We start from the raw sequence: 12,698 nt of genomic DNA, 5'->3' as shown, positions 1-12,698 counted from the left end.
CAGTCCCCCTGGAGGTCTAGGCTGAGGAAACTAGCTCTCTGAACGAAACCTTCCTTTTGGGAGGTAAATTTACCCCATAAATGAGAATTTTTCCTTTAGCACCGTTAAAAATAAACCATTTGGGGTGGAAAATTTTGTAAAATGCTGCACACTCCCCGGCTGCCTTACCAGAATGACCTACACTTAACGTGTCTTTATGAAAATAAGCAGTGGCACTGGGCTCCGGTACCGCGCCTCCAGGAAGGGCGGAGGTATGTGCATCTTCCCACCTGGACTCTGAGGCTAAGTAAGGTCTTTGACTTCGGGGGCTGCTTCTTCGTGTTTGACCACACCCTTGAAGTCAGAGTGTCACTTCTTACCTCTCCAAAGCCCAGTTGCTAAAACCCACTTCCCAGCCCCTGAGAAGGGGCGACCACAAGCCCAGGGGCTTGGTAGAATTAAGCTGCTGAGCCCACATTCACTCCATCAGCAACCCTTGTTGTTTCTATTCTTCAGAGTGTAAGTTCCATCCAGGCCAAATCCATTTATTCACTGATGTATCTCCCGCCCCTTCAGTTGTCCGTGGCGCACAGTAGGCACACAATAAAAATGTATGAATGGATGAGTGATTTCCCCAGGCGTTAGTTCTGCCTCATACCCAGCTGCGGAGAATTGGGGCGTGGAGGAGGATGCAGTCGGAGGCAGAGGGCTGGCAAGAGCAGGACGGAGCCGTGAAACCCCCAAGGCTGCTCTGCCCCGAAGCCTGACCAGAGCAAGGAGCCCTGCTACGTGGGGACTGCTTGCTCTCCCACACCTGGCCTCTGGTCCTTGGAGTCTGAATCTCATTTACCTTTGGAGTTTTGTTCCCTTCCTGTTGTCTGGCTTCAACTCACCCGTTCCAGCGTTTCAGTCGTGCGCCTCAGTCCACATGGGATTCTGATCCTGACGTTTCTTATTTTGTCTTCCTGACATTCCTAGTTTCACCTGGGATCCCGTTTTAGGTGTCCTTCTACAACACATGACCCCGCCTGCCTGTGTCCAGGCTGTCAGTTGCACCACACTCCTGAGCCAAACAGGGGTCTTTTCACTCCCTTCTAATTTTCTTCTGCTGCACTGGGGTGAACCTGCAGGCCCACTAGCTGAATCTCTTAAAATTATGTGCAAAGCGAGAGTAACCAGGTTCTAGGGCCAGCCCGGTGGTGTAGTGGGTAAGTTTGCACACTCTGCTTTGACAGCTTGGGGTTCACTGGTTCAGATCCTGGGCATGGACCTAGCACTGCTCATCAAGCCATGCTGTGGTGGCATCCCACATAGAAGAACTAGGAGGACTTACAGCTAGGATATACAACTATGTACTGGGGCTTTGGGGAGAGAAAAAAAAAAAAGGAAGATAGGCAACAGATGTTAGCTCAGGGCCAATCTTCCTCACCAAAAATTTTAAAAAAAGAAAAAAGAGTAACTAAGTTCTGAGTGAACATCTGCAACTGAAGAGTATGAGGTTTGGGGCATCTTTTTAGTTTAAATTGTTCCATAGCCTTTCAGGAACTTCCTGATTCAAATGAGTGTCCTGAATGGCAGCTGGGATAGTGCATTAGTAACACGTAGACCTTAAGTTGTATTGTAACTGAAATCACCTGCACATGCATAAACCAACAGAAAACATGTCAATGTGAATTTTTAAAAATTTTACATGACTTCAGCTTATGCAGATTGGGTTCCACTCTCCAGGGGTTTTTTTTTTGCTTTTTTTTTTTTTCACTGAGGAAGATTTGTAACATCTGTTGCCAATCTTCCTCTTTTTGTATGTAAGCTGCCACCACAGCATGGCTGCTGACAGCCAGACAAGAGGTGTAGGTCTGCACCCCGGAATTGAACCTGGCCCGATGAAGTGGAGCATGACAAAGTTAACCGCTAGGCCACTGGGGCTGGCTCGCCACTCTCCAGTTTTGACTATCCAAGAACATTCATAAAATGATCATGGTATATGGCTGGTATACGGCATATTGAAATGGTCCCAGAAATGGATAAATTGGCCTGTTTGTCTTCAGAATTATTTGGCCACTTACTCAACACACATACTTTGAGCCCTCTCTGTGCGTCAGCCTCTGAGCTGGAGTGGAGGCTACAAGGCTGACTTAAGATATGGTCTCCAGGGAAAACTTTTAAAAACGAGTTTTCTGTGAATAGGAGGATTTGAATTCTCTAGGCTCATGTGATAGAGTGCTTGGAAAAATGCACTGATGTTGCACTGTATTCTGCCCAACTGATGGACACTCTGTGGGGCTGAGGCACTTAAAATCTCTGTGGCATTTGGAGGTTCACTAGCTGCCATTTCCAGCATCTCTGAGGTGCCAAGAATGAATGTCCATCAGAAGCACTGGAGTGTAAACACACAGACTCCGAGCGGCCCATAAATGTCTGGTATTCAGCCATACTTTAGAATAATGTTTAGTTTCTTCAGCAAGCCGGTGGAGTGAATCTTGGGTTTGTTTTTGAGTTTGGGGGTTAGCCATGTTGGCAGATGTTGTGTGCTTTCTTCCTTTGAGTCAAGTCTCTTAAACACACTCTTTAGAAATAGGAATTGGCACTGCCAACACCTTCATTTAGCAAGTGTGGGCCTAAGAATCATAGCGCTGCTGCCTCAACAAATAATAGCGACAGCCACAGTTGGGTCTCACAGTGCTGTCCTTCGTGATGCCAATCCAGCCCTGGGATGTTTGATTTCTCCTTCCTTCCCCTGTGCCCGGGAGTGTGTTACTGAGATGCACCACAGAGTCATGCTAAGTCAATAATAACAATAATACAATGACGAAGATGGCAGTGCCAAAGCACTCAAGTCTGATGAATTTAGTGCGCAATGGAAAAGAAAATAGACTTGTAGCTGACACGTATCTAAAGTGAGGGCTCTATGCTGAGAAATCACACACTAATGAGATTAGCTAAGAAATTCCGGGGCCGTCCCATAGCAAGTGGTTAAGTTCGCGTGCTCTGCTTTGGCAGCCCAGGGTTTGCTGGTTCGGATCCTGGGCATGGACCTAGCACCACTCATCAGGCCATGCTGTGGCAGTGTCCCACATAGAAGAAGCAGAGTGACCTACAACCAGGATATACAACTATGTACTGGGGCTTTGGAGAGAAAAGACAAAAAAAAAAAAGAGGAAGATTGACAACAGATGTTAGCTCAGGGCCAATCTTCCTCACCAAAAAAAAAAAAAAAAAAAAAGCCTATGCTTAGGTTCACTGTCAGCAGGGAAGCACGGGCACAGTTTGACTGAAATGCCTCTGTACCATCTGGAAGAAGCTGTTGCTCTGAGCCCCTTGGGTCCCTCTTCCTCCCAATCCTGTCTACCCCCACCTCTTCCCCAGGACCCCATTCCCCAAATCCAACAATTAAAGGATAACTCATGGCACAGCAGGGGCCTCCAGCTGGCATTTCCTCTCACTGGTTGATTTTCACGCTCTAGTAGTTATTAAATAGTTTATCAGTTCTGTATATATGAGAAAAATACACACACCACATCAGTTGGTGTAGGCTAGGTTAGCTGCAGAAAGAAATGACCCTAGACCCTTGGTGGTTGATCACAACAAAGACGCATTTGTCACTCACACTACATGACCGCTAAGGGTCTGCCATGCTCTGCCCCATGTCTTCTCCACGCTGGGACCAGGCTGATGGAGCAGCCTCACTCTGGAATCATCGCGGGAGAGGGAGTGGCAGCCCAAGTGCTGGCTGGGGAGATGCTGCTGATAAGTGCTAGGCATCACCTCTGTGCACATTTCATCATCCAGAAACGGCCAGCCTGAGTTACGGGGCAGGGACACTTACAGGAGAGGAGTTCCAACCTGCCACACACAGAATTCTGAAGATTTCCCTTGGGGCAGGCCCGGTGGCACAGTGGTTAGGTGTGCACGTTCCGCTTCTCGGCAGTCGGGTTCGCCGGTTCAGATCCCGGGTGCGGACATGGCACCGCTTGGCAAAAGCCGTGCCATGGTAGGTGTCCCATGCACAAAGTAGAGGAAGATGGGCATGGATGTTAGCTCAGGGCCAGTCTTCCTCAGCAAAAAGAGGAGGATTGGTAGCAGTTAGCTCAGCATTAATCTTCCTCAAAAAAAAAAATTTCCCTTGGTGATTTACCATGTTCACACTCTGTTTGCCTAACGCCTGCCCATTCATCCTCTTGGCTGCTCCCCCACTTTCACAGCTACTCGGGCCTAATCCCTGTGTCAGGCCAGCCCTGTATCACTTCATTGTAGTTTCAGATGTCATCTCATTTTTTCCGGCTTGATTTCAACCCCCAGATACGTTCTATCTTTGCCAACTCTTCTCTGCTGTCCACCGTAGCCTGAGGCCTTAGAAGGTGGTCTTCAAACTTCTTTAATTATGCCCTGCTGGCAGGAACAACTTTTGAGCATGTGTCCCAAAGGTATGTTTGTTTCAACTATGATATATTAAACTACAAATTCATTCATTAAACATTAAGTTTTAGCTTTTTTTTTTTTTTTGAGGAAGATTGGCCCTGAGCTAACACCTGTTGCCAATCTTCTTTTTTTCTTTTCTCCCCAAAGCCCCAGTACATATTTGTGTATCCTAGTTGTGGGTCCTTCTACTTCTTCCATGTGGGTTGCCGCCACAGCATGGCTTGATGAGTGGTGCATAGGTCTGTGCCCAGGATCCAAACTGGCAAACCCTTGGCAACTGAAGCGGTGTGTGCAAACCTAACCACTACACCACTGGGCTGGCCCCAAGTTTTAGCTTTTTAAAATAAATAGGAAAAGTTCTAAACTTTCTTAGCGTATCCTACTGATATGAGCTAAATAGTGTGCCTCTCAAAATCTGTATGTCAAAGTCCTAACCACCAGTACCTCAGAATGTGACCTTCTGTATTTGAAGATGGGGTCTTTAAAGAGAGAAGTTACAATGAGGTCATTAGGATGGGTCCTAATCCAATATGCCTGGTGTCCTTATGAGAAAAGGAGGTCAGGACACAGATGCCTACAGAGGGAGACCATGTGAGGACCCAGAAGATGACCATCCACAGGCCAAGGAGAGAGGCCTCCAGAAGCAACCAAGCCTGCCAACGCCTTGATCTTGAACTTCTAGACTTCAGAACTGTGAGAGAACAAGTTTCTGCTGTTTGAGCCCCCCAGTCTATGGTACTTGTTACAGTCGCCCCAGCAAAGCTATGTACCTACCCTGGACGTAATTATTCCAGGGTACCCTCATTCCGGAAAACTTCTCTTCCAACAGTCCTAAATGGGTTCACTCCATATCTTATGCTACACGATAGTAACACTACTGCTAAATAAATAGCAGTTAGGATTTATTAAGAATCTTCTCAGGCCAAGGGTCCTCGACCATGGTCACTATGGCAGTACCTGACATAGTAGATGCACAATAAACATTTGTGGATGAACTGAATAAACTGTGAACTAAGAGGGAAGCCTTGTGACCCTCACCAAGAAACAGGCTCAGAGAGGCCAAGTGGTTTGCTCAAGGTCGCTCAGCTCTGTCTCAGCCCAAAGCTTGCCCTCTTAATGCACTCTTCCCTCTTGTCATTCTAACCCTTCACGGCCCAGCACCACCTCCTGCCCACCCCTGCTCCGCCCTGATGGAATTCACCATCTCAGGCTGTCATCCGCAGGCTGCAGAAGAGTGAGATTTCAGAGCTGAAGAGCCGAGGGATGATCAGAGGGAACCTGATTTACAGATGAGGAAACCAAGGCCCAGGAGTGTTCAGAGACATCTAGTGACTCCCAAGGCCACACAGCACACCTTATTCTTGGTCATCAGCTGACTTACCTGAATCATATACTCTCAATTCGAGTTCACACTAGTTTGCCCTCAAGAGTGAGTCTGAGACCCTCAAAAGGGCCCATTAAGGTAATGAAAAAACAAGTCCACAGAGTGGGAGAAGATATCTGTAACATAAATATCTGAGAAAGAAATATATATATATATATATATATATATATCCTGAATATATAAAGAACTTGTACAAATCAATAACAGAAAGACAGAAAAACCAATAGAAAAAGAGGCCAAAGACTTGAACAGGCCCAACATCAAAGTAGACATCCAAATGTCCAGTAAACATAAAACGGTGCTCAAATCGCTCAGCTACACAAAACATGTGGGAAGTGAAAATTAAAACCATAACATGATACCACCACATACCCACCGGAATGGATAAAGTGAGAAAGGTGGATAATGTCAAGTGTTGGTGAGGATGTAGAGCAACTGGAACTTGCTGCTGGTGGGAGTGTCAGTTAGTACCACCACTTTGGGAAACTGGCAGCATCTACTAATGTTGAATATACACCTGAACTATGATGCGGCAATTCTGCTCCTAGGGACGTAACGAACAGAAACAGATACAGATATTCACCCAAGAGACTGTACAAGAATGTTCGCAGCAACACTATGCATAATAGCAAAGATTATAAATACCACCAATGCCCATCGACAGTACAATAGATAGATAAATTTTTTATATATCCATACAATGAAATAGACGCCTGCATGAACTAACTATAGCTACAGGCAATGGTATGGGTGAATCTCACGAACATGCTGAAAAAAGAAGTCAGACACAAGAGAGTTAATATTGTAAAATGCCACTCACATAAAGGGCAAAAGCAGGAAAACTAATCCACGGTGTTAGAGGTCAGGATAATAATTACCTTTGGGGGAAGGTGGTGACTGGAAGGGCATAAGAGTAACCGGAAGGGCTTCTAGGATGCTGTTAAAGTTCTGTTTCTTGATAGGGGTGGGCTCACTTTGAGAAAGTGTGTCAAGCTGAGCCTGTGATTTGTACCGTATTCCAGATGTGTGCTACAATTCGATGAAATGTATCCAAAAGAAAGGCCAAGCACCCATCTTGTTATAAACTGGCTCTTGAGCAGCAGCTGTTCTTTGAGATGTAGCACGTCATTTACACTGGAGGCTACTGTGAAACCCCTTACGAGTGCGGAAATATTTGACTGCTTGCAGCCTCCAGTCCCTATGGGGGGTTTTCTTGGCAGGGGTGAAACATCTCAGGAACGTCAGCTTGGTCTTTCCCCCAGCTAAAAATGTAAACTGTTGGCATGCAAGAGCTCCCGGGTGTGGTTTTGGGGTGGCTTTGTTCCTGAGGTCCTTGTTGATGTGGGGGTAACCACAGAGGCGCTCAGGGCCAGCCCCGAGGGCGCGCTGCTTCAGCCCGATGCCCGACAGGAAGGAAAGAGAAATACGTCAGTTGTTCTAACAGAAGAAAAATTGACTTCCTTCTCTCTAGCACAGTCTCCTGGGCTCTTCTCTTGAAGCTGATGCAAAGGTAAGCTGAGCTTCCAAGTCCAGCCCTTTGGGCAGGTTGTTTTTGGGGTGGGGTGGGTAGAGATGATAATTACTATAATTTTTCTTAAATTGATGACATTGAAAAGCTGGGAAACAAAAACAATGATAACTTAGGTAAAGGATGACATGTAATTTTATTGAATAGCATACATTTAAAAGGTAGGGGAATAGTGACTTAAATGGAATGGAAGAAGTACTTTAGAGGTAATTAGAAAAACAAACCAAACCAAAAAACACTATCCAAAAGCTGTATCATGGGAATTTTTTTAAAGGTGGTGTAGAGTGTTGTTTGCTTTCTTCTTTGAGTTATAAATTCTTATACATACAGTTTATTCCCGTTTGGCCCTGAATCTTGTTTTGATTACCCATAATCTCCAATTTGGAGGTGGAACATAAATATAATTCTAAAATAAAAAAATGAAGTTAGCTAGGGCCTAATTTAAATTTCTTTCCATTATGCTTCCTCCACCTCGAACAAATTTCTTGGCAAGAGGAGAGATTCTGAGAGGGAAATGCCCTGTAGATATTAGGGATCTTTTAAGAAGTTAGAATTGGTGTAGAAACAGATTGTTCAGCCAACACAGTGGGAAATTCTAACTTTTTAACTGTTCTGCCTAAACAAAGCATAAGTCTTCGGAGTTAGACCCAGATTAGAGTGTGACTTTAGGTCAGTTGCTTGATTGCTCCAGCCTCACTCTCTTCGCCTGTAGAATGGGTGCACTTCATTGTGTTGGCTGTTGTAATGAGGATTGAGATGATGCATGCAGAGTACTTACACACTGGCCCAGGGTAGGTGCTAAAGAAACAGTAGTGGTTGGGACAATAGTCTAACAACAATTGTGAGTAGTACCTATAACAATGGAATAATATGAATTCTCTTTTCTTCATCCTCTTCTAAGAAGAGCTCAGGTTTGAGCCACGAAAACCATGATTTCTATTTCAGCGTTTTACTCTGATTCTCCGATAGCGTTCTTTGGTTTTTTGGCAGCAGATGCCTACCAGAATGAGAAAGAATAAAGAGAGCCAGCGGTGAATCACAGTGACCTTTCAGAATGAAGTGTTTTTTCCACTTTCTCCTATCTCAGGCATGCTTCAAGTTTTCTAGATTTAAGCCACATACATGCAACTTCACATATAATAAAGGACAGAGTTTTGAGGGACCCACAGCTTATATAACTTTATAACTTCTTTAAGAAAATGAATACAAAACTAGGTACGCGGCCTTGGATGGGGCCGTGCAGGTGAGGGATGCCAAAGCTTGTGCTTCACTAGCTTCCTGGAAAACGCACCTCCAATTAAGTAACGAGAGAAAAGGAATCTATAAAGGCACATCTCCATTTTGGTGTGAGACTCTGTGACAAACACATAGGCATGTCGTCTCACCTTAAAAAACGAAACCTGTCAGGTTTAGTCCTCGAGTCGGAGCCCCGTGGGGGTTGGAACTACGGAGACAGGAGCTGTTCTCTATCTATCTCCTTCCTTGGGTGGACCAGGGTTCTTCGTGGCTGGGACAGGCTTCCATAAAGAATGTACACAAGCAAAAGAAGGATGACATTTTCAAGGAACGCTTCAAGGTCAGTGAGTCACTCAGCTTTTCCCCTGTGTACTAGGCTGTGCAGCCTCTCAAGGAAATGGCTGTGGTAAAGCTTCACAGCAGCAAGGTTGCCTGCCCTGAAATGACCGCTCTGTGAGCCGTGGCAAGGCTTCGGCTTCCAGCCTCTGAGAGCGTTCTGTAGTTTCCCTTGAAAGTCGGGGTAGCAATGAGGTCACGTTCACACACACGCACGCAGCTGCAATTTGCCACATTTCACTCGGGTCTCATTTCCCCTCCATCGCAGAGAGGTGGTGAAGCTTCATTTCCTTTGATCTGAGGCCCCGCTGCTCAGAGACGATGGATAATTGGATGAAAGGAATAGGGAACCGCTGCCTGCAGATAAGGAGCGTTCCCTTTCCTGGCCTTCTTTTATCTTCTCGCCCTCAATTTGATATTCCTGGTACTTTTCCCCCTTGTCAGATCTAAAAGCCGAAGTCAAGCTTTGCTGTCAGGCTGAGGAAAGCGAGCAAGCGTTGTTTCAAAATTCCAGTACACGATCGGCTATTTCTTTCTCCTGGCAAAGTGGTCCCACATGTTTCTCCCCTGGGACGCCTTCCCCGACCCCCCCCAGCCATTTCTGCTCTCTCCGTACGGAGTGAGTCGTGCCTTCCTCTGAGCATTCTGCTTCTCTGTAGATCTTTGGTTTTTATACTCATCGTACTGTGTTATCACTTATCTGTTCGCATGTCCGTTTTCTGGCTGGAATGTGAGCTTGAATGCAGAGATTGGCTCTGACTTATTTTAGATCCTCAATACCTGGCACGTGCTTGGCACACAGAAGGCCAATGAAATAAGTGCCGTCAAGTCGATGCTCTAAATACCATAATCAAACTGTTTGTCTGGATGCCAAAGTTCCACTGGGATGCAGCGTGACTAGATGCAGACAAAGTGGAAATACGTGGATTGAAGTGCTGTGCTGCGTTTAGGAGGAGACCCGCCGGTCTCCGCCCCTGCTGCCTGCGTCCCTAACAGTCCCAGATAAATGGCTTGGTTTTGGGGCTTTAGGGCCTTCCTGATGGAGAGTGCAGAGGAATACTTCTGAGTCCTGCTTGCTTTGTTCCAGCCATTGCTCCAGGGCTGTACCCAGATGATTCTGGAATTGGGGTTTGATCCCAGATTGTCTGACTCACAGGCTGATGCTGAGATGGTTCGGTGTGGAGTGCTTCTCTCAGTGGCCTTGGGAGACTTTTTGCTTCAGAGTGATGCTCTGGTATAGGTTTTATTTATTTTTATTTTTATTTTTTTTGAGGAAGATTAGCCCTGAGCTAACTACTGCCAGCCCTCCTCTTTTTTTGCTGAGGAAGACTGGCCCTGAGCTCACATCCGTGCCCATCTTCCTTTACTTTATATGTGGGATGCCTACCACAGCATGGCGTGCCAAGCAGTGCCATGTCCACATCCGGGATCCAAACTGGCAAACCCCGGGCTGCCAAGAAGTGGAACGTGCACACTTAACCGCTGTGCCACTGGGCCAGCCCCTGATTTATTTTTTAATGGTTATATAAAATTAGGCTGGTAGGTGGAGCATTGGCAAACAGAAGCCGTCACTATTGCAAAGTTACACAAATGCAATAGAAAAAGGTGATAGGGGCTACACTCAGCTCCACGTGGGCGAGGACAGAGCCTGACTCCAGTGTCTGGACAAAATGAACACAGTGTGAGAATTTGTGGAGTGAAAGAGAGAGAGAGTGACTAAACATCGTCTGAGAGAAATGGATCTGGGAGAGTTCACCGTTCAAGCTCTGAGATGGTGAATTTTTGCATGAGGTCGTTAAAGAAAATACGTTTCAGTACGCTGCTCAGATCTGGAACTGACTCAGCTATTCCTGTGCTTTTCAGATTTCTGATACCGAAGCACTCCAAACGAGCGCTCGCTCGCTCCCCTGACTATCCTTCCTTCCGACTCTACTTGAATTAACGCTTCCTGCTTGGGCAAGAAAACCACATGTCACAATATTCGCTGGGTTTCTCAACTCAAGCCAAACATTCAGGACCTGCTTGCTGGGTGATGAGGGATGAGTGAAACACGATGTCACCCCTAAAAGGGACACTCGGATGCAAGACAAAATGGAGTGAGGGTCACAGGAGAGAAACGGACCAAGTAGAAAGGGGTCATAGATGACGGAGCCATAATTTTGATTGTAAATAAGGTGAAAGCTCCTGGATTAGGTAGCAATTAGTCTGGACCTTGAAAGATTAACAGTAATATTGATGCTCTACCACGACTAAGAATGATAATTAGTTTATTGATTGCTTATTATATGCTTGTCATTCTGGTCTCAGTACCTTTTATGCGTCAACGCTTTTAACCCTCACAACAGCTCTGTGAAGTAGGTGTGTAATTCTCTCCACTTTCTAGACAGGAAGCTGAGTCCCAGAGGGGCTTAGGTAACTTGCCCCGCGTCTCGATAGCTAGGAAAGGGCAGAGCGGAGCTATTCACCCACAGTCAGGCTCCAATCCCTGTTCCTTGGCTGCTCCCTCAACTGCCTCTGAGTAAGTTAGATGTCGGTAGGCAGAAGGAAGAGCAGGAGGAGATCACGGAAAAGGAAAAGCAAGTGATGTGTTCAGGGAATAGTCTCGAATATGTTCAATATGGGAGTGTTGGAGCATTTTGTGGGAATTGAGAATGGAGACGTAGGAAGAGACCAGATCTGGGAGGGTCAGCAATGCTGTGTTCGTCCTGCTTTGGAATTTTAGGCAGTGGAGAACCTGGGCTCCCGTACTGGAGGCAGAATGACAGATTCCTGCCTCAGTATTGTTGCATATACTGTCCCTCAGCCTAGAGATGTCACCCTCCTTCTTCCCGTTCCTTAGACCACCTCCTCTTTTCCCAGGCTCAGTGGAAGTCACTTCTGCTGTGAAGATTTTCCTGTCCTCTCCTGTCACTGGTCTTCCTCTTACCATCCATTGGGTAGTTTTAATACTGGTACAACTGCTCCCGTTGGTGCCCGCAGCCATTTGCGTGCAAGCTAACGGGTACGGCCAGCTCTGGATCCCATCAGCTGAGCCTGTTACCCACTTTGTGAGTGTTACAAGTGCCATTCTCTCACCTCACTCTGTCACCCCAGACAGTAACACATAGCATAGTGCAAGGAACGTGCAAACTGATTTGAATAGATTTGATGTAACTCGTTTACAACCTCCATTTTCTACTCTAAGACGTCACAAAAATCCAAAGCATCCAAGAAAGAAGGTATATTTGTTTTATCCGTATTTTTAAGAATATGACAAATATTCCAGGGGCTGGCCCGGTGGCATAGTGATTAACTGCGCATGCTCCGCTTCAGCAGCCTGGGATTCACCAGTTTGGATCCTGGGCGCAGACCTACACACCGCTCATCAAGCCACACTGAGGCAGCGTCCCACATAGCAGAACTAGAAGGACCTACAACTAGCATATACAACTATGTACTGGGGCTTTGGGGAGAAAAAAAAAAGGAAGAGGAAGATTGGCAACAGATGTTAGCTCAGGGCCAATCTTCCTCCCAAAAAAAGAAAAAACAATTCCCGCATGATTTCTAATTTCCAGCTGGTAGATGGCCAGAAATGTAATCTGTCCAAGTGTACCCTATCTTCCTAATGCCATGGGGAGGATGGAATTATCTCTGACTTTCTTGGTATTTACCCTGGGCCTGTGCTGCTTATTAACTCACTCCATCTGCCTCCCTAGGAACCTCTATTGACTAGGAAGAAATTCACTAAAAAAAAAAAAAAATTTAAAAATAAGTAAATTGTCACCATGGGTCTGGGGCACCTTGTCTTGGCTAAGTAGCCTATGAGCTAAGAATAGT

The 12,698-nt window shown here is 46.0% G+C and overlaps 1 protein-coding gene across 5 annotated transcripts in view; it reads left to right on the top strand.

The window, feature by feature from the left end:
• The first annotated feature begins 7,221 nt into the window (after positions 1–7,221).
• SYTL3 (synaptotagmin like 3) overlaps positions 7,222–12,698 on the top strand; it is an 85,184-nt gene continuing 79,707 nt past the window's right edge. For 2 of the 5 annotated variants that reach the window (XM_070483449.1, XM_044761531.2), the window contains exon 1: positions 7,230–7,292. The gene's annotated coding sequence lies outside the window, so the exon portion shown is untranslated. Of the gene's footprint in view, positions 7,293–10,745; positions 11,057–11,741; positions 12,101–12,698 lie in introns of all 5 variants that reach the window. The other 3 variants (XM_070483328.1, XM_044761529.2, XM_044761530.2) reach the window with 3 other exon arrangements.

Source organism: Equus asinus, chromosome 1 (assembly GCF_041296235.1).
Source record: "Equus asinus isolate D_3611 breed Donkey chromosome 1, EquAss-T2T_v2, whole genome shotgun sequence".
NCBI classification, from domain to species: domain Eukaryota; kingdom Metazoa; phylum Chordata; class Mammalia; order Perissodactyla; family Equidae; genus Equus; species Equus asinus.
This window is presented reverse-complemented; position numbering and strand designations above follow the sequence as displayed.